This window comes from Anas platyrhynchos, chromosome 9 (assembly GCF_047663525.1).
Source record: "Anas platyrhynchos isolate ZD024472 breed Pekin duck chromosome 9, IASCAAS_PekinDuck_T2T, whole genome shotgun sequence".
Classification (NCBI taxonomy): Eukaryota; Metazoa; Chordata; class Aves; order Anseriformes; family Anatidae; genus Anas; species Anas platyrhynchos.
In genome coordinates, this window is record NC_092595.1 from 25573748 (window position 1) to 25599793 (window position 26046).

Consider the following 26046-nt stretch of genomic DNA (forward strand, 5'->3'; position numbering starts at 1 on the left):
AACTGTCAAGGAATCCCATCCTCCTTCTGTCAAAAAAAAAAAATCAAAAAAAAAATCTGTCTTCTTGTATCATTGGCATTTTATCAGGCTTTAAACATAATAACTCGAAGCTATTGCTGTGTGTCCTCCAGATCAGGAAGGATATATTCTGTGAGAACTCAACATTTCACTAAAGCAACAGTGCATTGTGAATGAGTCAAGCCACCCAAATTAGATTTAAAGGTGAAGAGACATGCTTAAAATGCTGCGGTGTCCGTTAGGCGAATTGTGGCGGCTGCGGGACTGATGCAGCAACCGAGACTCTAATCTGACATCAAAGTGGAAAAAAAATCAGCTGAAATGACAGCAGCAGCTGCAGCATCCGCCTCTAAATTAGGCTGTGTTTCAAAGTCTGGACTCAACTGCTAAGCAGTATAAAGACCCAGGAGGAAGGCTGCCCAAGAAAAGGAGTTAGATTTCTAACCTAACACATCAAAGTAACACATGCTTAGAAGAGCAATAAATGCATATGGCACACATTCATATGCTGCCTAATTGCAGCGGGCTCATGAAGCTAAGACAAACCTTCAGCTGATTCCTACTTTTAGAGAGGATTTGAGTCCTTTTCGAATGCAGAAAGCTGACACAAATTGGTAGCAGATTAGAGTCTGGCATTGTGATAATACATCCCATAATTTAAAAAGATGGCCATTTCTCATACTGTAAAACACCTTCAAAATACTGAGCTCCATATTATATAATTTATACATCTACCAGATTACAGCATATCCACTACAACATAATATATTAAGAAAATCTTCTCTCAAGATTCAGAAATAGAAAATCAACAATTTTCACTCTTAATTATTTACATACCAATTTAATCATACTTGTAGGAGAGAGAAATACATAATTAAATGAAATAAAATCCTAAATTTTCTAGCAGTAAAAATCATTGATTCTGGAAAAGTGTCCACATTTTGATACACTCTTTTACCTTATTTTATAAATTTAGAGAAAGTACTTGCAATGATAATGATGATGTACAGTTTTGTAAGCAGGTAATTGGAAATAAGCCTGAATGTATGGATAATTTGTTAGTTATGTACAACAAGCATGCTAAGTGCAAGAAATTACATATTTTCATAGTTGTAAGGGTATTATTTGATTTATTTGCTTGCTTTGTACAATGTATCAGAGGTAACTTAATCGCTTGAGATGTTTATTGTAATTCCTATGAAATTGCAGTGCAACTGTAGATTTGTTAGTTAATTCAGACTTATACCTTCCCCACTTGTCTGAGAACTGTGAATAAGTAGGTAATAGAAACACAAATAGAAAACAGAGAAAAAGCATTCAGTATAATTCTCGACTGTCTCTCTGGATCTTGCTTATATGGCTTTAAATTAACACATTTTTGTAAAGGGTTAAAGTTGGGAAAAAAAAAGAAAAAATAAAAAAAATAAACAAAACAAACAAACAAACAAACCAAAAAAAAAAACAGCAATAGTCTACAGTGCAATCTGTTAACTTGTGCATTAAGGAAACAACTCCACCAGAAATGATGCAAATAACCCTAACACAGTAGCATTATTACTCATGAAGTAATATTGCTTTTTATGCTTATAGATTTCTACCAGATTAATTAAATCTGTTCAAGGACATCAGCAAGAAATACAGTGGTATAGTTGTTATCATCGAAACGATCAGAGATGTTAAAAAATGAAAAAGCCCCTAAATGTGCATTACTCAAGGGAAAGCAGAAGCACAAATGTCTATACATATGTTGTACTTATAAGCTGTGCTATCTTACTCAAGAATCAATTGATAAAATATATCTGTTGAAATGATTCATCTTGATAACAAAATGACTCAGAAGCTAACACTAACACCTCTAAAGGACACAAAAGAATATGGTGTAAATAAAGGCCAGATTCTTTTTTTAAATATTCCAGCTTTAGTCATTTGTGCAGTCCATATAACATAATATAAAGTCATTCTGTAAAATGAGGGAAAATGGGACTGCACACTACTCTCAGGCATTCTCGGGGGTGGTCAAGCCATTGGTGGCACACTGCTGAAGGTGACCTGTCTATATTAACAAGTCAAAGCTTTGTTACTTTGAAGGGCTCATCAGCCATTGTGTTGTGAGTGGGAAACTGGGAAGGGAAAAGGAGGACAATATTCTTCAGCCTTGAATGCACTGGAGAAATATAACATTTTAAACATCTTCTCCAGGTGTTTGAAGCAATGCTTTAAAAAAGAGCTATTAAACACCATCCACACAGTAGTCAATCTTCATACAGTTTACGTGTTGCAAGAGTCATTGAGAACACACTTTTTTTTAGCATTTTTGGGAACCTATTCAGCATAACTTCCTTCTATGTGGACTGAGTGTTTTCTGTTTGTCCCATCTGTTCTGTGATGGGTACCACAGGTTAGGTGCATGAGGACTCTGAAAGCATAATGATCAACATAACCCTTCTTAAATTTACTTATCCTGGCTACTTGGGTGCATTGAACAGCTTCAACAACTATAACCAACTCAGAAACACTGTGATTTGCTAATGCTTCATCAGACCATTCTTTATTCTTTGTTTTGCTTTGCTTTATCTTTGATAATACCTATTAAATACTAATGTTTAGTGAGCATTTTGGAGATGGGTGGTCTTTGTTAAAAACTCAACAACTCTGGCTCTCAGAAGGGGTTGAGAACTTGCAATAGCGACATGTTGAACACTCTGAGAATAAGACAAGATAAAATAGTTATGTGGTTGTCTCAATAGGCCACTTGCCTAGTATAGAAATTAGAAATGAGACAGTTTATTTCAGTGGAAGATGAAAGACCATAAAAGGCCAAACTCAGCACAACCCCATTTTATAAGTACAACATTAAAACATTGTTTTCTTTGCATGTACTGATAAGAAATGTTTGTGAAGTTATATGGTAATACAAGCCTCTAATTTGCTTCAAGCTTGTCTGCCAAAATATTGGTATTTTGAATGGAAATTCAATTTTGTTGTAGTTCTGAGGCTTTATAGTAACAGCAGTGTTATTATACAGAGGAGTTATTATACAGAGGACTTTCTCATTTTCCCCCAGCCTGAAGTGTACCTGGACATAATTTGCATTGTATTTTCTCAGGCTGGTCTTAGTTCTATGTTCTTTACCTCCCTCTTTCCTAGACTATTTCTCATACAAATTCAGGAGAGGAGGTAACAAAGGAAGTGACACCACTTTTTCCTTGTTTCCTGCTGAATTATCACCTTACTTTGCATTTCCACCCTGTTCCAGAGAGCACCTGGAAATCTCATGGAATTTAGAAAGAGAATCTCTGCAGCTTTAGTAGTTTCCCTCTACTTCCAACTATATTATTAACTTTCCCATCCCAACCCCAAATGAGCTTAAATATAGACTCCTCTACATCTAATGAACCATAATTATCTCATCAATTTCTGACAAGCCTAAATAGGCTTGTTAGGGAATGACAAGTCTAGTCGATCTCACGATGGAATGGGTGTCATCCCTCCCACTCAACCTTCCAAGGGAGGAAAGAGAAGAAACACATCTCTTAAAAGTTATTTGAAGGGCTTCCAATCTCTTTCAGGATCCCAAAGGGAGAAAACCCAGTTTAGGTCCTTGTTTCCATCTACCCTCCCCTTTACAGAGGTTTGGACAAAAGTGAGCAGGATAAGAAATAGAGTGTTGAAGTAATTTATTGTATGATGGGTTTCCCTCTCTCCTTCTGTCTCTCTAGATAAAGAGATTGCAATGCTTAAAGGAATAATCTTTGGCTTGTTTCTTTCAGCTCTGTCTCTGCAGTTGCCAGAACCAAAATTAGCTCATCAGCTTCTGATGACCCATGCTGATGTTACTATTTAAAATGTTAATAACTCTTAAAATAATAAGAGTCTAATCACCTAATCTTTATTTCTCTGCTCTACAGCTCAACTAGATGAGTCCAGGGAACCAAAACTTATTTAATTTATTCCAGGTTATTTATTTATTTATTTAGCTAGAGAATCAGAAAACAGTACAGAGTAACTGCATTAGGACTATTTAAAAATGGTTTTCCGATGTAGGGGAATCATAATGTCTCAAACAAATGACATTTTTAGAGAGTTTTGGTTTATACTTGTGTTTTGGTACTTGCATAATTTGAAAAAGCGTTTGGAAATTATACAAACGTTTTCATGTTTTGAGAAATGGACAGACCCAACATTAAAAAATAGCACATGTATGCATCTGATGTTAAACTTATTTATATACATGAATCTCATTAGTGGCCTATCTATTTCAGAGTCCACACAGTTTAGGTACTTATCCGACTAAATGTTATTTCAGAATCTGGTTTCTACAATAAGAAAGATATTGCCCTGAAAGATATTGATTGCCCAGAAAAAAAAAATATTGCTTGGCTGGTTCAGGCCTTTCCTGAAGGAGGGTAATTATTTCAATTCTATCCTGTGCTAGCAGCTAGTCAAACTATTCACATTCCAGGTAGGTCTCCTCAGCAACAAGGATATCCTAGGTAAGTCTGTTCTCCCTCCCTAAAGAAAAAAATAAATTAAAAAAAAAAAAAAAAAAAAAACAGGAAAGAACAGAAGACCTTTTTGACAGTGATTTCACATTGCAGATTCCTCATGAATGAGGTCTTGTTTGACAAAAATTAAGGCCACATCAGTAGGTCTGGCCCTTCATTAAAACATTTGGGATTTTCAGAAGCCAGTTGAAGTTCTGGGAGTGGAATACCTTTGGAAATCTGTATTAAATTTACAGCTTAAACATTATTGGTCTACTGACTTCAGTGGAGCAATGCAATTTACAGCAGCTGAGTCAATGCTGAGTGCCATAGAAAAGCCTGTAGAGAAATTAAAATTCCTGCTCTGATAATAAAATGGATCTGAAATCACGAAACTGCAATAAAATTAATATGATTCTCATTTGCTGTTTTAGCAGTTACTACATCTCATTTTCTGAAAAATATCTATCTTTTATTTCCAAGCTATGTTTGTGCAGTAGGATTCTGCCCTAGGAGAATCTTATCACCAAGTTATAAATCTCTGAACCCACTGAATTTCTACAGAAACACTTATTCATCCCTAACTAGTTTGGGTTTAACACTAACACTGTAATTAAATTGTGTTTTCTTCACTTTTCCCCTGCTGTTTGAGAGATAATGTGTTCAGCTTTCTGATATACAATGAGAACTATGTGAACACTAATCTATTTTAACCTCAGTGGATTTGAAGGAAAAGACAGACTTTGATTTTATTAATTGTTTTCTAAAACAAGGCTTTTCAGAAAAAAAAAAAAAAATCAGAACAGTGCCTTCACATTCTTATCAGGAATTTCAAATAAAAATCCTGTTTTTATTACCATAGCATAGAACAGCAATTGATTCTGTTAGACTTTAATTGAAGCACCTACTGCATGTCAAAATACTATTTTTTATCAAGTCTTCATTTATAAAGTCAGAGAAAAATTGATGACAGAATGTACCTTCTGCTCCCACAAACACACTTAAAATTAGCTGCATACCACATTTTCTCTTCTACCATCATCCCACACTATGTTATCTAAATTACAACAAAGTCGTAAGTGCTCCCTTGAGGCACCAAATAAAGTTGACATGTTCAACTACTGCTTCTTTTTTTTTTTTTTAAGGGAACATCAGGGAACAATGCCTCAGGCATAACTGGGAGCAGATAACTACTGGGAGATGACCCTGGTCAAATGGACACAAGCACCAAGGCAGATGGTGGGAATGGGTGAGGGGGTCTTCAGCTAAACCTGAAAAGCTACATTCAGCATGTTATCTTCACCCTGGTCTTGAATTGTTCTGGAAATCAAGAGACCTGTTATGCTTTTGGAAAGACAGTACTACTAGGTACACATGTAGAAAGGCTGGGGATGTATTTGAAACATAGAGCTATTCAGGTTTCCTGATCAGCCTGTTCAGACCTGCATACAAACACAATGCTTTAAACAAAGAGTAGACATAAATCAAGACAAAGACATAAATCAAGATGCTCTATTAGTCAGGAAGATGGTGTGACTGTCACTGGACCATCTGATATACCCAAGCAATCAGACAAGGATGTTGAATAGACATTTCTTATCCCCTCCCACCACATGACAGATCCATGAACAGATATTTCACAGAATCACAGAATCACAGAATCACAGAATGGTCAAGGTTGTAAAGGACTTCTGTAGATCACCTGGCCCAATCCCCCTGCCAACCAGGGTCACCTTGTGCACCTAGCACATTTCTCTTTCGCACCAACAAATATTTTGTTTTGCTTTTTGTAAGTGTAATACAAAATTATTGCTTTAAACTTTCTTGCTTCTTTTAAAAGTAGAAAAAAATAAAAAATGTAACAGTGAAAATCAGAATTGTCAGACAAAGCAATGCAATATCTATAGAGGAAAAGTTGCACTATGGGCAACTTGCTTATTCAGCAGAACACATTCTTCAGAAATCTTGCTTAAAATAGTACACTCAAACCAGAAAAATGCTTTGAACATGCAGGATTGGGAACCTTACAAAAGCATCAATCTTCTGGGAATACTGGAGGATAAAGACAATCCTGCCTATAGGAAAGAGAGCACATGAAATCACTCTGCAAAAGCCACAGACAACATGAGGAACACAAAAGCAGAGTCTTCATAGTAGCCACAGATGCTCATATACAATATCTTTAGCCAAAAGAGGATGAAATTCTCTGGGTGAGATCTTTTCCCTACTTAGGTCAATGCCAAAACACCTGTTGAGTTTGTCCTCCAAATCTTGATGTTTAGCAAATGGTGGCAATAACAGAAAAAAAAAAAAAAAAAGAAAAAAAAAAAAACTAAACAATCAAGTTTATATACATTAGCTATATATTTGTAACATATGTGTTTTGGTTTTTTTGTTTGTTTGTTTTCTGTATATTAGAAGTATTTCAGGAGCTAGATAATAAGCTACAGCATTCATTTCTCAGGGGCACAGTGGTATCACCTTATAACAAGGTGTCTAGGAACTTCAGGAATTTTGAAGCCAATGATTGCCACTGCCCTCGTATGTCACCAAGGACGTAGTTGTCAGTGTACTGCCAGGGACAGCAATCAGCTAGCCTTCAGGACCAATGTCACTTCTGTCTAAGGAGAAAGATGAGGATCCTCTTCACTACAACAGCTCTGCATCTTTGCACTTGAACCCCCTGGGAGAGATACAGGAAACGGTGAGACTCTTTCCCATGGTGCAGTCACCACTTAGAAGGTTATCCAAATTCATTGCATGTTTGAGAAGCTTAATTGCTGAGATGAGAGCCATTATCGCACATAGAGGGGGCACAGACAGAGTCAACAGTATTGTTTTACAGGATGTCCTACTTGTGAGATTGCACTTTTGCATTTGCAAAGCTTAGCAGTGCTCACTACATACCTACATACTAAGATACAGGGGCTGAGTATTTTTGTCCCTGCTTGTGAGCAGTTTGTTTTTATAGTACTAAGTCCATAAGAAAAACAGTACCTAACTATATTGAAGGAATTAAAGTTTATGGCTTTCTGGGCATAACTGAGATGCCTGGACCAGTACATAAATAAAACACTGTATGTTTTTAGTCAGTAGAGTCTCACAGTCTAGGTGTACACTGTTTCTGTATATCTACATTGTGTATTGACCTCAAGGAAGCTTTTCTGGAGCTGCAGTGATGCAGAATAGTTAAATCAAAACAAGGGATTGATTCAAAAATCTGGAAATGAGGACTTTTTTTTCTCTCTTACATGATAACACATAAGATCCAAGTTCCAGTGTTAATTAGATAAAGAAGTGGAAAGTAATAAAGCAGTGGAAATACGATTTTAAAAGCTACACAGAAAGCTTTCTAAGCCTTTTGTGCACAACTGTGTGATCACTTAAATACTCCAACCACTCAGACCATGTAGAGCATCACATCACATGCCTTTCCATGGTGCGATGTACTATGACAGAGCTTGAATTCGTTTACTATTTCAATGGCTATGTAGCCAGGCCACTTTAAGTCTGCAACTTTAATATATCTTTCCTCTTTATGTCACTGCTTTACTGTAATTTCTGGGTTTAAAACAAACAAACAAATACAAACATTGTAAATTCTGTTCTTAAAGGTATCTTCTCGACCTGACATATAAACTAAGATTTAAGTACCAAGTACAAAAAAGCTTTCAAACTTAATTTTTCCAAGTGCACTGAAAGTATTGAAACTATATCTTCTGAGGTGAGCTTTGGGTTAGATGACATCTACTATCTTCAACTCAGAAATGGGGCAACATGGAAGCAGTGGTAAACCTCTTTGAAATTTCCACAAGTAATAAGAAAATTTGTTTTTCTTACTCTTAATGGGTTATATCCTGTCCCTTCTGTACATCCTAAGGATCGCTTCATCCTACATGTCTACGACTTTTTCTCCTAAGCATCCTTCAAAGTGAAACAATCCTTGTATTTTCTGTGATATTTAACCAATGCTTAATGGAGAACAGACAAAAGCCAGGATGTTATATGAGCAATTAAGTGCTAGACAGAACTCTCAGAATGTCTTTTAAGATCTGTACAGAGTAGAAAATATAGTTTACTGGTGTGTATGTTATTTTCCATGAGAATGACAAAAAATATAAAGTGTATGTCTACCTTATAATGAAAAGGTCATTTTTGTTTAATAAAGTTATGTTCATTGTGAAATTCAGCAGAATGCCATTAGAGGGCATGAAAGAGTAGTTGTGTAGAGAAGGAAACAGCCTCAAGCAAATAAACTCTAAAGAAAATAACTGCAAAAAATAGTAAGAAAAACGTTTTTAGTGAATCACCTCTGTTGAGCAATCAGCTCTGGATGCCAGCTCTACAAAACCACGGTCTCCTTTTCCTTCTTAAGTCTCCCATCACTGCAGGGAATGAGTCTTAGCCACCAGCTAAAGTAAAATCAGACCCATTTTGGTCCAACAATATTCAACTTTTCCCAGAATTTGTAAGTCATGTATGAAAGAAGACATAAACCCAAAAGTTCAGTAATCTAAATGCTGTGCCACTGACACAGGCTACTTAGAGGGATTCCAGACGCTCTGTACAATGGGAGCAGCCAATTTCTAAAAGGGTCGGTAAAATTATAAGAGATTCACACGAAGAAACAACTACAACAACATGTGAAATGTATTCTAAAGGCATACAATAGATTTCTATTAACTCCTTGGACTGCTGTAAAAGGCCTATGGAAACAGCAAGATGTTTCAGAACAGAACCAGCAGCTGCAGAGATTATCAATTAAACAAAATTCCATCTTTCTGAGAAATCTAGGAGAAAACAAATGGGAGAAAAAAAAAAAGCAGTCAGCCCCTAATTGTTTATATGTTTTAGCCTCTAAATGTTTATATGTTTTACTCTGCCACAAAAAGCTGGGGCTACTCTTTGGTGGTATATTCCAAACAATACAATAACTTTTGCTGGTCTTGGAAACCAAATGGAGGACAAGATCAAATGCCCATGTCCAATGGTACTAGAGAAGAACTGAATGTAAAGCTCATGGCAGCTGGACAGGCAGAGTTATAGTAGTGTTATCTAGGAACAGTAGCAGAAAGGGCAAGGCTGGGTACTCAAACAGAAAGGCTGCGTAGTAGGCCAGTGATCTGGCACATGGTATTTCACCCAAAGAAGGAGTCTGGGGCAGAAGGAATGGGGAGTGATGGTGAACAGAAGCCTGGGCACATCAAGGTTGTTAGCAATCCTCTTGCTCAAGGAGGGCAAGCAGTACCCACCTTCTGGAGTCTTTCTACTGAAATGTGGTAGCCATAGTCATTTTCCAAGTATTCATTAGCCCTTCATTTTGTAAATGATTATTTGAATGCAATGAAAGAGAAGTCCTTAGGTGGATAACAGATATTTCCATCATCCAAGAAAAGCATCACTCTGTTCTTCATTCTATCTGCTTGTTGCAAAGATGAATACAATTCCTTGGAAATAGGAGAGCAGCATCAGTAAATTTTATTTTCCTTGTATGCAATTGTCTGGGAAAGTATTAAATACTTTGAGCTCAGCAGAAATAACATTAATATTTCCACTTATTTTTACTGATTATTTGTATGTTACAGTAATGACTAGATGGGTAGTGCTAAGTGCTGTGAAAGCACAGAGGGTGAAACTAAGCCCTTACCCAAAGCAATTAAAATTCCTCAAAATGGGTCTTGAAATGTGAATGTAGTGGTAAAACTTACTTTTGACCAAACACAGCCTTGAGTTAAACACTTGGGACAGTCATGCTGTATGCCCTAAAGGCACTCGGGGGCTTTGGGTTAATACAATAACACTATTCAGGAAGACAGAAATATCTAAAATCATTAACATTAACATAATTCATATTTAGTCTTTAATGTCTGAAAGGATCAGGTTTATTGGTCACGCCAGAATAACTATGAACTTAGACTCCTTATGTACACAAACCTGCCTTTTTCCAGATCTCCTTGCCATCAGGGTATTTGCCATTATCTACTGACCTGATTCACTAGAGTGAAGCAATTGATCACTCTACTTTGCCTTACTACTAACTGTGCCTTTTTGTGAGTACATGCTCCAAAACCACTTAATTCAGAAGTCTCAGTTATTGGTGACTGTGAGAGTCTGGAGTTTCTGTTTTACCAGTGGAGAGAGCAATGTCTGCCTTACCCCTCTGTAATAAGTACTTATTATTAATTACTTATTATAGCCTGCAAATTGTAGGAGAAACTATCCAAGATTTGTTCATGACGATAGTTTTTTGCTGTTTGTGTATGATATCCTTGGTTCAGAAAGACCAAGGCCAAAACCTAATAATACAGCCATCAGACAACCTTTGTGTAGTTTCAGCCAGGTATTTATTGCCAGAAGTGTATTAGGATGTACTAAGGTCCTTTTGAAGAAAGTAACTGTGAAGTTCCGACTACTACACCAAAGAGAGAGAATACAGTCTGAAGACATGGAATCTGCTCCAAGAAGGTCACCTATGAGACATCAGTATCAGAACATAGTAACTTGTAAAGCATGTTTTTCATGTTTTTTAATAACAACATTTTTGTTATTGTATGCCATGATAGTCTCATTCCTCTCCAAATCCTCCATCCCACTTTGAATCCCGTCTTTAGTAATGTCCTTTGGCATGGAGTTCAACATGTAAACTACATGCAATAAGACATAAGTATACCTTTTGTGATGCAGGGGAACGCTAAGCCTTCCTAAAATGTCAAGCCCTTCTGATATGAATTTAGGTGCCTTGGCTTATCCATGAAGTCTGAGCACAGTGTTTTTTGCAACGTATGTCTCTTTGCAATAAAAGGAGAATGTGTATCCCTAGATCAGCAGACTGATTGCCACAGAATTATTTTACTTTTTAGAAATAATGAGGTATGAATGTCAGGGTAACTTTATTCCTATGGAGTGGAAACAGATTCTGGGTGTGCGATATGGGGATTAGAAACATTAATATTCTCAATTTATAGGGCTTTGATTCCTGTTCATGTGACTTTTCTTTGCCTTCAATTTTATATGTGGTTGGAAGGCTTAATAAAAATGAAGAAATTTAAACTCTCCTCACATTATTTACTTCATGCAGTGAGCATTCACAAAGCATCAAAGCATTTGTTTCAGTACTGTTTCAAAAACCAGGAAGCTTTAAGGCTTGTCCAAAGAATCAACACAGGCCTAAAGCAGAGGCATCAACTTATGAGACTGCTGACAAACTGGATTAAACAGACTTTTTAAACTGTCTCTGACGCTGGTGGGGGCAGGTTTCTACACATGCGTTTAAACTTAGGTCAGCTTTGTAAACTCTTCACTTTATTGATGTTCAACAAATAGATCATCTGCTAAAGAAAGTTACTGCTCAAAGGCTTAGCTCTGGTTTTGCCTAAAATATATAGGCTAATCATGGTGTGACCAAAATAATTATTATTAATAGTAATAATAATAAATGATATAAACAAACAAACAAACAAAAAGAGCAGCAATAGATTTTCATGATCAAGGAAATGTCATAGTCTGCAAATGCAAATTTTTCTTTCTTGCAAGTAAGAACATTCTTGTTATGGGGTCCAGCACCTTTCACAAGGAAAAATGGATCCTGGAAGAATAATTTGATTGTGGTATTCCGCATAATTTCAGTACCAACTGAAATTTTCTTCTTTGCTCATTTTTTATTATCTGTTTCAATGCTGGAGATGGCAATCATGACATTTTTTTCATTTGTCAGCAATACTATTACACCTGTACTGTCCATACTGTGGGATGATGCTTTCCCTTATATCACACTGCTGTTTCCTGGCTGATGCATCCAGCTCTTGCTAATCTACAGGCTGTCTGTTTTTTCCATGTGAAACAAGATTGTCAAGGAACAGATTACTTGTCTGTGTGTAGAAATGAAAATTCATGTAACTTCCTTCAATCCTGGTGTATTTTATTGTAAATCCACCTACTACCAGTAGCATTTTCTGTTGCTCAGTTGTGTACATGAGAAGGCCCTTTGTGCTTTTCCTAGTGCCTCTTTAACTTTGGAAGGAGTGAAGGTGAGTTTGGGGAGCAAATTCCATGTTTGTCAAAGACCTTAAATCTAAATAATTGAGAGGGCTGCAGGGGGCTCTGGGTTTGGTTCCCAGGGAGCCAGGAGTGGCATGGTTCCCCGTGGTGGTAGGTCAAGGCTACAGCCAAAGCCAGGACCAGAGCAGGCTACAGTCACCCTGGGGGTGGGCCAGGCTGAGGCCAGGCCTGGAATTCAGCCTGTATCTAGTCCCCATTTGGCAAGGCCCATGAAGCTGGCCCTGCTGCAGCATTGCTGAGTCCAGCATGAATACCCTGAGGGTGAGCAGAATTGGGGTCCTTTGGCCAGGGGTATGGAAGAAGAAGGCACCAATGGGGCTGTACAGAGTCACCATTATGGCCCACTGCAGCCTTAGGACCCAGTCACAGTGCCAGTAGAAATAGCAGTCACAGCAGAGTCAATAGGAACAAAATATTGGTAATTTAATCAGTGAAGAAGCTGTCAAAAGGATCCATTATAAAGATTTTGGACACTGTATGTCATAGTAGCATAGAATTGAAGAGGGAAATTAAATTCACTCTGCTTGTCCTGTGCTAGTTTGCACTGACAGAAATGAAGTCAAACTCAAAGGCATGAGTAGTTGTTTCAAGACTATATCCCTCAGACTTCAATTAAAGATGTACCTACACCAAACATCTCTCTTCATATCAGAATAAAGTTAAAATCAATTGCATCATTTTCACGAGCTCATTACACAGAAATGTACAGTGTCTGACTTTCTAGAAAGCATTCATAAGCATTTACAATATTTCTGATGGCAATTTTAAATGTGAAATGGGACAAGACAGAAAAATTAGGTGTGAGATTATAGAGAAGTATTGGGGGGGGCAAGGTGTACATAGATAAGTGGAATAAGTGTGTAATGTGAAGTTTATAAAGAGATAACAATGAATGAATAATGAATAGTGTTAAAAACAGTCATAAAATGGTGATGCTCAAAGGAAGCTGAGTAATGGAATTTCAGCAAATGTTTTTTTTGTTTGTTTGGTTGGTTTTTGTTTTGTTTTTGTTATTAAATTATAGAATAGGAGGGGGGGAATATGTAGAAATTATTAAGATTATTAGTAAGATGGCTGTCACCCAGCACTCTGTCAGCCTTGAAGCTGAAACTTTTATGGTCTAGCTAACCTTTGAACACTGGACAGTAAAATACCATAATTCCTTTGACATTATGTCATATTGAAGATTGTTCTTCAAAAATTTATTTCAAATTAAATAATTTCCCTCTTTTTTATGCAACTAGAAAAACATTTATATTGAACTAGAATTAAACTGCCATTTGTGTTCTCAGAGGGCAATGATTTGGCCAAACCTGAAGCTATATAAAGCCCTGAACTTATTAAATATCAATTTTTAAGCAATGTTTAAGACCGACATTCTTTGCAATAATCTTTCAACATTTCCACACAAAGGAAATGTTAAAATTCATTTGCCTTGCTATGCTGTTGGACACACACCTCTTTTCGGTATGATCCCCTAGTTTCTGCCTCAGTATCTGAGGGTTTTCATGTGTTTTTTGGGTTTTTTTTTTGAATAATAGTATGTCATAAAGAGCATAAACTCTTGAAGTTTGGTACTTCCATTTAGCACCTCTGATCTTTCATCTTCATGAGGTAGATTCCTCTGAAAGCTGGGTGAAATCCAAGAGCAGTATATTTGAATTTAAATCTCTTCAGAAGACAAAAATAATTTCCCTAATTTCTCTAGTTATAATATTTGTTTCTTTAGTTATGCCATACTTTCCTTGTGAAAAATAAATAAGTCACTCTAGTTCTTCAGAGATCTTTGGATCAATGATCTATAGCATAAGCATAATGACAGAATTAATATTTTTGTGAAGACTTCAAATAGTCGCATGTATCTAGTGAATAGATACAGAAGTGAACCAGCACTATCAGCCAGTACTTTCTAGCTACTCTTTCATTTTCCTAGGAATGTAGTGTTTTCAAAGCCATCCCAGAAAGTCTACAGGGCTCTAAATTGACTGACAATATCAACTTCCTGCATATACAAATAATCCTTGTTCTCAGGTTAGAGTTGTAAGTGTTTAGTTCTTCATCTTTTAAGTATCCCTCAGCAGGACACAGAGAGTTTCCTTCAGCTTCTTCACAGTCAAATAGCTGAAATGTACTGATTTTAAATAATGATGCACTAAACCACAGCTCTCACTAAAAACATCCACAATGCTCATGGCTACCTTGAGAAAGTATCACACAGGCTGACTCTTTCCCTTTTTCACCTTTCATACTGCTGTTTCTGTATTCAATAACTATTTCCACTCTTTTACCAAATGTAAGCCATCTCTTGCTCTGCAGACTTGCTATAAGATTTCAGATACCTTGGCACTTAGGAGCCAGAAGTGTTCTTCAGGCAGAATAGCACATAAATGGTAATTTATCATGTTCTAGATTTGGGACACAATTTCTCCCATTCATGTACATCAGTTGTACACTTCTTTAATTCTGCTGTTAGCTGAACTTGTCTCGAATTATATTTCTAAATTGCCTAAAAGAAGCACCAGGATAAAACAGGCAAAAACAATACCAATAGTATTTTATTATATGTGTAGCAGTGCTAAGCGATAGTGCCTTACTTCTGATAACATGGACTGGTGTGGTCCATGAATGAAAATTACATAAAATAAAGATTTTCTGACTTCAGCCAGTTGACAGGTAGCTAACAGCTGGTAGTATAGAGAGAAAGAGTCTGAGCCCAGGGCTTTAATATGCTAGAGTCTGCATATGTGGCTGCTTTTTATTGTACAACACTGTGGTATCACTCTCTGAATTGAATCCTATAACTAGTTGTCCTACTTTATGCATTTTATTGTCATATTTTTATTTATTCATTTTTAAATGTCTTTGTTTTTTCCAATGTTCAGGTACAGGTGACACAACTTTGCCACAATTACAGCTAAATCTGCTAAGTGACCAGGGGCAGATGCAGATAAACCAGGTTCCACTGGATGGAATCAGCTCATCAGCACATCTAGAATTCAAATGTCTGGAAAGAAAACTGATATGCTTTGGGCTATATCCAGTCCTGGTAAACATAGGGGCAATTTCACTGAATGTTCTGGCATTATACCAGCTTTGCCAATAAAGAGGTTAAATGCAGAGTTCCAGTTAATTAAAATGCAGCAGCTTACATTATAAGGCAAGCTACCATGATGTCTGCATGCTTCTTCATTGACTATCTATAAAGGGCCTTGCTCCTCATCGTCAAAGCTGTCCATCAGATTAGCCTAAGCTACCATGAATGACCGCCCAAGAGATCTTCAGTCTCTAGGCTCTCTAGAGTGAGGGATAAAAACTGGAGTTAGGAGTACAGAAGACAAAGCTCTCCTGTGAACACTCATACAAAGTGTTGTATCTCCTTCCTCAAAGAGATGAGCTCTTCTGGGAATCACAAGGTTTTCACATCAAATTTTCAAATCCACTCCTTAATCCACTCCTTAATGTGGTCTTTCCTCAGAATAAAAGATGAAAACTACAAAATCATGATGTTGAGGATGTGATGAGAGAGATATGGGGCTTTTTAATGTGTTTACTTTTAGAACCTGGAATGTGTACTCACAGCACAATGTTGAGTGTGGTAAAACTGCTTCAGCAGACAGGGAGGTCATTAGTGGCATGCTTCAGTCTTGGGAAGAAACTAAACAGGAGTGAGGTGCGGAGGGATAAGGGACTGTGTTTCACTGTAGTTTAACCGTAACAAGTGACTTTGGTGGTCTCCATCTTGCACTGTGCTCAGGGTGGTCTACATAAATTAGCAGGAGCAGCTTTGCCTAGTGAAGCTTTTAATTCTTTGTCTGTATCAGATAAAAGTAAACTTTCAGATTCAAAAACTGTGATCTGATATTTACTGTGTCATATTTCTCAAGCTCTGTGCAGAAGAAACCATGGTTCATGTGAAATACAAAGGATAAATTATGGCTTTATTATGCTGCTTATTAGGCTCTGGTATTATAGATTTTGAGTATACCCACTACTATATAATTTGTTTATATATATTCATCCCCTCCATAACTGCTCAGTCCTCATTGTGTGTTTGCAAAACAAGGATTATCTGCAAAAACTTTTAGAATTTCATCATTTCTGCTGCTGCTGAAATTTCACTTTCATAGTTAGCCATCATGAGTAGGTTTCTAAGTGCTAATAAAATGTTTAAATTCCTCTGTTGCTCAGAGTAAAGTAGCACATCTGAGATGAACTGGGGTGTGTTTACATTACAGAATGCTGTATTGCAAATGCTCTACACAGTTATAACAGCTTAACAGTATTTACAGTTATTTATGCCAACTTTAAAAGAACACAGTCTGGTATGAATATCTCACCCTGACAAAGCAGTTTCTGGTATCTAATACATTTTGACTCTATTCTAGCATACTAATTCTCAAATAGACATAAGCAGGTTTTGGTTCAATCTGTGTTCTCCGTCTGGGACTTGTGATCTCTATATCTGATTATGAAGAATTGGATTTAGTGAAGGCCTTGAACCTCGAAAATTGAATGTGCTTAGCTTTGTCTCCCTGATCAATCTAAACATCCATGGAATTTCTCGGGAGCATACAGTTAAGCATGCATCTGCATGTTTCCAGGATTCAGGCCTCCACTGTCCACATATTTGCACCATCTTTATGTGGTTATGTATAGTATTTGCTCTTTCTCCTCTAAGATATAAAGTGAGCATGAATTCCAGACATAATTATTAAACTATACGCCAGACTAGATCCTAATTTCATGTAAACCTGTTAAAATAAGAGTAATGTAATTGCAATGAGGCTGCTGATTTCAAGTGGACTATTTTGGATTTTTACTAGTGTTGTAGAAATTAAAATCTGGCCTACAGTAGCTATTGTTTCTATGCTGAAAATAACCTTCTCCACAGCTATTTCTGTTCACATTGATAGGGCAGTAAATAAGTACTTAGCCCTTAAAATGAATACAGTACATGAAATACTTTGTATGCTTGCTATGTATGTAGCTTAATAGAAGTACAGAAATGGATTAGACATTCCTCTTTAGTTAAGAGATATATCAGTGCATAAAGTCACAGTCTGGGTTCATTTAGCCTTTTCATTTGTAGTGCTCCATATTACATGAGTGCAGATCTATTTGAATCTCTTTAATATTCATGATCCTCTCACTAGTCTGAGTGAAAGAGATAAAGCTTTTGATAGCAATCTCAGCAACTTGATTAACAATGCACTAATCATCACTACCATTGACCTGATTCAGAAATGTTTTCAATTCATCCATCACTTTATAACCAAAGATGATTGCATTACCTTTCCATTTTTTATTTAAATAAAACCACATGAGCTGTAAATATCTTGCCATTTTAACCAAATGCACCTTGGTACCAAATTAATTTATTTTTAAAACTAAATACCAAAATGACCTATAATAACCAATTAGGGTAGGAGCATAGGGAAAGTGTATCACAAGTGGTCTGCAATAAAATCCATTCACTTTGACTTCACATCAATAAATGTTAAATTGTGCCATGGAATTAATTTTGCAATAAATTGTTATTGTTGTTATAAAATCTAACTAACGCATATTACCAAGAGTAATTATCCATATATCAGAATGCATTGAATGTAGAGTGTGCACTATAATTACTCCCAAAATTGCTTATCATTCAAATGGTAATTTTAGGGATAATATTTTTTTAACTATAACTTTATAAATTTCATCTGAAATTTATTTTTTAGGATTTTTCTTTATTTGATACTACAAAGAAAACAGAAAAATGTGTTGTGTAAAATGCAACAGATGATAAATAGGCTAGTGGAATTTAATCAGTATTTCTTGCTTTCATATATAATTGCAGTAATGTTGAAATGGTATTAGAAAAGTAAGATACATGTAACAGTATTAAAAAAGATACTTCATTCTGAGTGGAATTTCCATCATGAGTGCTAACTGGAATCTCCAAGCCTACTCATAGCAATAGTTAGAGTGTACTGGTACTACAAATATTAGCATCCAGCTCTGTGTGAATATCAAACCTATACTTGTCATTAAGTGTTATTATTAGGTGTTCAATTTTTATATTGTCCTAATATTTGAGTTTGACCTGAAATCCACTTTCACAGATATTTGATTCATCATTCTGAAACTGTAATGACAAGGACCAAACAAGAAAAAAATAAAAATAAATATGAAAATGCATGAAGCATTTCTTCTTGCTTGATTTGTACAACTAGATAGATGGGGAGTTTCCTGTCCTAATGTTTTGCAGGTCATGAATATCATTCCTATTGTTCATAGGCAGTTATTCCAGTCTAATATAGACTTATGGAATAACTTTAGTTGGAAGGGAGCCACAAGATGATTGAATCCAATTCATGGCTTCAAACAGGACTAGCCAAAAATTAAAATATATTTCTGACAGCATTGTCCAAATGCTTCTTGAGCTTGGTGCCGTGACCACTTCCCAGCAGTCTAGGTAAACCTAAGCAGCATGCCTCCAGAGGCAGTCATCCTAGTGGATAGGTAATTCTTACTTGGGATGTAGGAGATGTAAGTAAAGATTCAAGCCTTTATACTGTTTTCCAATGATCCACCTAGGATCACTGAAGTGTTAATTCCACATTGCAGATATTAACCTGTTTTTATTAATACTTATTTAGCAATACTGTGATTAAATTGGACAGATCATTCCGTGTTTGTAGTTCACAGAATCACAGAATTGTCTAGATTGGAAGTGACCTACAAGACCACCTAGTCCAACCTCTGACCTAACACTAACAAGTCCTCCACTAAACCATATCACTAAGCTCTACATCTAAATGTTTTAAAGACCTCCAGGGATGGTGCCTGAACCACTTCCCTGGGCATCCCATTCCAATACCTAACAACCCTTTCAGTAAAGTTCTTCCTGAAACCTTCCTGAAAAGCTACAGCATAACTGGGTGCATGGGACTGCTCATACCTTACTATGGATGCCCAGTCTAAGCTCACCAAGTACCTTCCTCTCTAGGTCAAAGTTATGTGAAGAAGCCAGAACCACCCTACAGGAGCACACAGAGAGGCTATCTGAGATTAGACACCTATGGCAGCTAAAATTTAATTATATGATTGTCATTGTTGGACTTTCTTTTCACAGTTTTTCTGGTTATTATTCCTTACAGAAAGTTTGAACTCTCAAAGATGCCCAAGGATTTTGTAAACCAGTTGCTGACAAGTACCTCTGAAGATCCTGAGTTGTTAGGAATATTAAAGTGATATTTTGAGACTACAATACAACAATACAAAGAGAAAAGTAAAAAAAGAAAAAAAAAAAAAAAAAAAAAGATAAAAAAAAGGATAGATATCCAAGAGACAGGAGAGACAGGTATAGTCCTTTAGTCCTTCCGGCCTTTGCATGTGAATTAGCAACACCTTCTACTAGTTGCTTGCAATTGATGCTCTGTAGGTGTGAAAAATAGTTTATTTCCATGTTACTTTTAAGACCCTTCTGATGTTAATCATTTTTATCCAGTATTTTTTATCCAGTATTTTTTTAATGGATGATCTAGATTTAATTTTGATAAAGAAAAAAGTGTACCAGCCTAGCCATTTAATACCAAAATACATGGCCTAGAGAAATGTTATTTTAAAGCTGTTTGCCTTTTAAATTGTAACAGTCTGTATATCTATTTGTCTAGACTCCATCAAGGGGACTATTGTAGCTGGAGGCATTGGTTTGAAGAAGACTAAAGGGCTACATCATGTCAAAGCCTCAAGTAGGAGTTATTGCCTTTCTTGCCTCAGTTCAGAGCTGTATTATGTCACCAAATCACATCACAGTGTAATCAAAGATGAATAAAATATTTTTTTTTCTTTACCTTAAATGCTTTCCCTGTCAATTACAATCAAAGGACATGATTTCAGGTCTGTCAGTTGGCTGGGTTTTCTCCTACTGATGACTCCAAAACTGTAATCTACTAAATATAAAATGAATCAGAGAAGTCTTAGAATGATTCTGCTATTAAGAGGAAGAATGTTTTTCTCCCACTGGGGACAGGAAAGTAATTGGTCTTTAAAGAATGAACACAAAGATGTTAAAAAATGACCTTTTTTGGTCCTTTCCTCTCCACTTTTGGCTTTCTGAATTATTTTTTTCCCCCCGGTAAACCCTCAGCCATTCGGTATTCTCCTCTTAAGATGATAACCATAAGTATTCTAATCAAATCTGTCCAGTTTTGTGTGCCATTAGAGTAAACATTTAACCAGCATCTTGTTTGCTGCATCACACATTTCTCCCTCTGTATTATTGTCGATTAGGTGGTTTGTAATGGATAGTCTGTATGTCTGCTGCAGCTCCAACTTCTAGGCAGTTTACTGGCTTGATTACATCATTAACCATAATCAAAAACATTTCCCCAGAATGATTTTAGCTTGGTAGTAAGGATTGCTTCCTTTGATCTCAGTAGCATCATTTTACGATAGGTTGCTCCTCATTTACACTACAAATGCTGGTAAAAATGAAAGTGGTATCTTCACTAGTAATACCAGATACGATAAAATAACTGGTTCGGCAGTCATGCCAGCTGCTTTCATTGATGAACAATCTCTTTTCTTCTTGTAAGAAAAAGTATATATACATACATATGCACTATTTATATATGTGTATATATCTATGGGTATCTTTGTTATTGTGTACTGCAATTTCCTGATGTATATTCTGGCATTGTACTTAATAACAGAACCTTTACATTATTTAAAAACATGGTAAGAAGCACGTCATTGGATTGCAGTCTTGGAAAATGTATGTAGTCACATGAAAAAATGTATTATACCTACATTGTTTGCATATAGACCAGAAGTTTATTTTAGTGCACTGTAGTCTTGTCAAAAGCCTCATAGTACATTTAATTTGTATGATTTCTAATGACATGTATAATTATTATAAGGCTAGTTTATTAGGCATACCCAGTATCATTTCCTTGTGCTGTGAATGCTTCAGCAGAGTAGCCACCACAAAACTGAAAACCTAGATGGCAGGCTTCCCTACTATAGTGAAGTCATACATGTGCTATTCTAGAGCACTAAGACCAATACACCAGATGCATGTAATAAAAGCTACGTTTGATCTGTACTGTCTCTAGGTCTGAGCTAGAGCTGACCCACGTGAGTGTGATAGACAGAGTATGTTCAAAGACCATTATACCGGATATACCCTTGATCTCTCCTGTGTTCTTCCTGTCGTATTTTACAAATGTGTCTTTTGCTCTTTTACAGTAGATCTAAAGTTTGCAAGGGGAAGCTGGGAAGTTTTTTGTGGCCTGCAGCTTGTGTCAAAAGGACAGAGATAGTCAGAAATGTTTAGAGGACCTCTCTAAGTTAAGCATTTATGTTTGACTTCTGAGAATTAGGTTTGATATCCCAGATGGGGCTGTTCAGTCCTATGCACTTACTGAATGGGAATTCAGCTGCCCCATGTACTGCAGGATCATAGGACACACAGATTTATGTAACCCATATTAGAGCTGGGAGTCGAGAGACTCGTCTTCTGCTGTTCTGTATGCAATGTCTCCCTTGCTAGTAGCTTTTTGCATTTGAATAGATTTCTAAAAAATCTTACATCTTTATTACATTTTTGCTATTTCCAAGCCAAAGTGTTTTTTTTTTACAAATGTCTAACTTTTATAAATGTCTAACATTTACAAATATCTAACAGGTACTTGCCTTCAATATGCTTTCTTGAGAAGCAGTAGAAAAGGAAAATAGAATTAGTGTCATCTTCTTGTTGGTTTGCAAATGTCTTTGATGTTCTTCGGTTGCTAATAGCTTTGTAGACTTTAATATAAGCCTGAAAGAAACAGCACTAAAAAAAAACTAAAAGCTCAGAACCTGCTGAAATTGTCATCAGCTTATGCCATCCACAGTGGCAAAGGAATATGCTTTTCTAGTGATACATTTTCATTTTTCAGAGATGCCCATGAAGAAAGGGAGGGTAGCAACCAGGCCTTTCCTTGGCAGGTGTCTAAACAAGCCGTGATGTATTTATGTGGATATTCCTTGTCTTTTCAGAAAAAGAAAAACATACACAGTCTCTAGTGGTAAAGTCTAAAATGGTCACCAGCTTTAGTAATATGATGCACTGCACAGTCTACAAACATGGAGACCCAGGAAGCAGACTGCCTTCATCTATCAACCCAGGAAATGCGTCCAGATTAGCAGAAATATTTTGAAACAGCCAATAATTATAAAAGAGTTGCTTGCCATTGCATAATTATTTTATAAACCACATAACATACAACTGTTACTTAGTCACAGAGGCCCTCTTCACACTGTACCATATGGCTAATGGCTTCTATCACACATCACACCATACTGAGTGTTCCTTCTCATCATACTGTATTGGCTACTGTCTCAGTTTGCTGTTAATGTCTGTGTTACCCTTTCACTGCATGTTTATTTTATTAAATTGTGGCATCTGTTTTTGATGTTTATTCTAAAATGACAAAGTGCTACATTTCCAGCACTAGCCTGAAAATTACCTCAATATTAATTTCCCAAGGTGGATTTAAAAATATTTTTTGTTGTCTTTTTCCTAAGTTTCTGACAAACAACTTTTGACCTTTTTTGCATTTTGATTTAAAGTACAGGCTGTTTTTTTTGTTTCTTGATTTTTTTACTGACTTATTTGCACTGTGTAATATTGTCTATTCTTTCCGAGGACATATGCAAAATTCTGTATATTCTTTCTTTCTGACAACCCTGCTTACCTACTCTCAAAAAGCTGCCAAAATATTTAAATCTAAATAGACTTCTTTTTTCATTCATCTCCCAAACTCTTCATGATCATTTCACAGCAAATATCTTTTTCTAGTATGAAAGCTGTATTGCAGAACTATATCTCAGGTCCAGAAGAACATTTTCCTAATCTTCAGTGGCACTTTAATAGTTGGTATGTAATATAGGAGGGAAAGAATTAAGTACAGAAATGATAAGTTATTTTTTTAACTTCCTTTACAGTACTTTTAGTGAGCAGTCAGAATTGGAGTGGCCCTAGAGATTTGAATTTAGTGTATTCAACAGGTAAAATACTGATTTCCAAATACCACCACCCCCCAACACCACTGTCAACAACTAAAAACAAAAAAAAACTGGTATGGAAGGGCCAATTTCCAATAAAATTCATGTTTGGCATTGGCCAGGTATTTGCTGTGGAACTGGGTCATTTGCAGGCAGTCCCTTACAGAGAAACCCTGGACTCTTCTGCAGCCACAGACACCCCTTGGCAACAGAAGCAGTAACAGTCTGTTGGGCAAGACAGCCAGGTCAAGGGTAGCTACAAGGCTGGAAAAAAAAAAGCACAAATGTTATGCACTCGTTTCTCAAAAGTGAATTACACAGAAATGTGCCAGCAGCCATCTGTGTGTAAGGGTGTGAGCAACAAGACTCCTTCCACAGACAATTTGGCTGCACAGCTGCAGCAGTCTCCACAGACAGCTCTGCAGCCTTCTGAAGTCTCTGACAGAAAAATTGTACTGATTTTGGTTATGAACAGCTAACTACCACAAAATAAAACAGAATCAGGGAGTGGGCATCCAAATGGCACATCCAAATGGAAGACAGGCAGGTATCTGTTGAGAACTAGACCATCTACATCATCTTGTCTCACAGAGTGAGAGTGTCAAAATGTGCCAAAGCAGCGCAAGGCTGTATTCTACCATTTAAGCAGTGCTGTGTTGAAACTTTGGTCTTTTTGGAATGGCTTTGCTTACTGGTGCTAACAAACTCCCAAATCTGATTTTTTGCTCAGTGAAGAAGCAGAACTTCATCTTCAAGAGGTTTTGAGACCCACACATATTAATTTTTTAGCCTTCTATATGAAAGAGCAGGTTTTCTACTAAAATACTATTAGCAGAAACATTGTCACATGGCAAGAACTGAAGCAACATGTGTGATTTTCTTTTTCTTTTTTATTAAAGGGATTAATGTTGATTTTTTTCAATTATTTTTTCTATTTTTTGTCCAAAATCTGAGAGGACTTCTTTGAAGACCTTTCAACTACAAACAATCTTATACACATTCAAGCTTCACTGCCTTTAAATGATGAGCTAAAGATACTCTACAAATACCTTAAATGTTAAAATATTCTATGTTCCTTTCTATGCTTACATCAAAGACAAATAAAAGAGAAATAAAATTTCTTCTTTTCCCTTGAAGTTACAGAATAGTGCCCTACAGCCATTACCAAGTTATATCAACCTTCTAGAATATTTTAAATAAGACTTTTAAAAAGATCCTTCTGAAATGTTTTAAAAGCTATTTTAAAGGATGCATATTTTAAAAGACCAGAGTTTAAGCTGCAATTTGATACTTAAGAACCAATGAAGAATAAAAGATATGCAGAAAGCCAGAAATTCTCAAATCCAAATCTAAATATCCAAAAGGGACTGAGAACAGCTTTCCTAATGTGGCTTCCAGCACTAGCTCTCTATTGTCCTTGTAGTGGGTTTACATGGCAAGGTTTTGGTAGCAGGGGGCCATAGTGGTGGCTTCTGTGAGAAGAATCTAGAAGCTGCCCCATGTTAGGTAAGGGCCCCACTGCTGACCAGAGCCGAGCCAATAAGCGATGTTATTTTGCACCTCTGTGACAGAATATTTAAGACAGGGGAAAAAAACACTGTGCCACACAGCAGCCAGGAGAATGAGAGGAGTGAGGAACAGCCTTGCAGGTGCCAAGGTCAGTGCAGAAGGAGGGGGAGAGGTTCTCCAGGCGCCAGAGCAGAAGTCCCCTGCAGCCTGTGGTGAGGCCCATGGTGAAGCAGGATGTCCCCCTGCAGCCCATGGAGTGCCACGGTCGAGCAGGGTTCCACACTGCAGCCCATGGAGGAGACCACGGTGGAGCAGGTGGACCTGCACTAACAGAGGCTGCGGCCTGTGGAAGACCCCTGCCCAAGCAGATTCTGGGACGGACCTGTAGCCCGTGGAGAGGAGCCCACGCAGGAGCAGGTGACCTGGCAGGAGCTGCTGCCCATGGGGGACCCAGGTTGTAGCAGTTTGCTCCTAAGGGATGGAACCTGTGGTACGGACCCGTATTTGGAGCAGTTCTGGAAGAGCTGCTGCCTGTGGGAAGCCCACACCAGATCAGTTCATCAAGGACTGCATCCCATGGGAGGGACCCCACAGCACAGGAGATGAGAGTGACCGAGAAGGAGCGTCAGAGAAGAAGTGCTATAGACTGACCATAACCCCCATTCCCTTGTCCCCCTGCACCACTCGGGGGAGGAGGTGTAAGAGAGTGGATGGGGTGGGGCGGGGAGGGAAGATGCTTTTGGTTTCTTTCCTTTGTTTCTTACTTCTATAGCTTGTTAGCAATAAGCAATAAATCTTACTGTCTCCCTATGCCAAGTCTGTTTTGCCTGTCGCAATAATTACTGTGTGATCTCCTTGTCCTTATCTCAACCTTTGAGCCCTTTTCATTGTATTTTCTCCACATTCCTCTTTGAGGAGGGGGAGTGAGAGAGCGGCTGTGGTG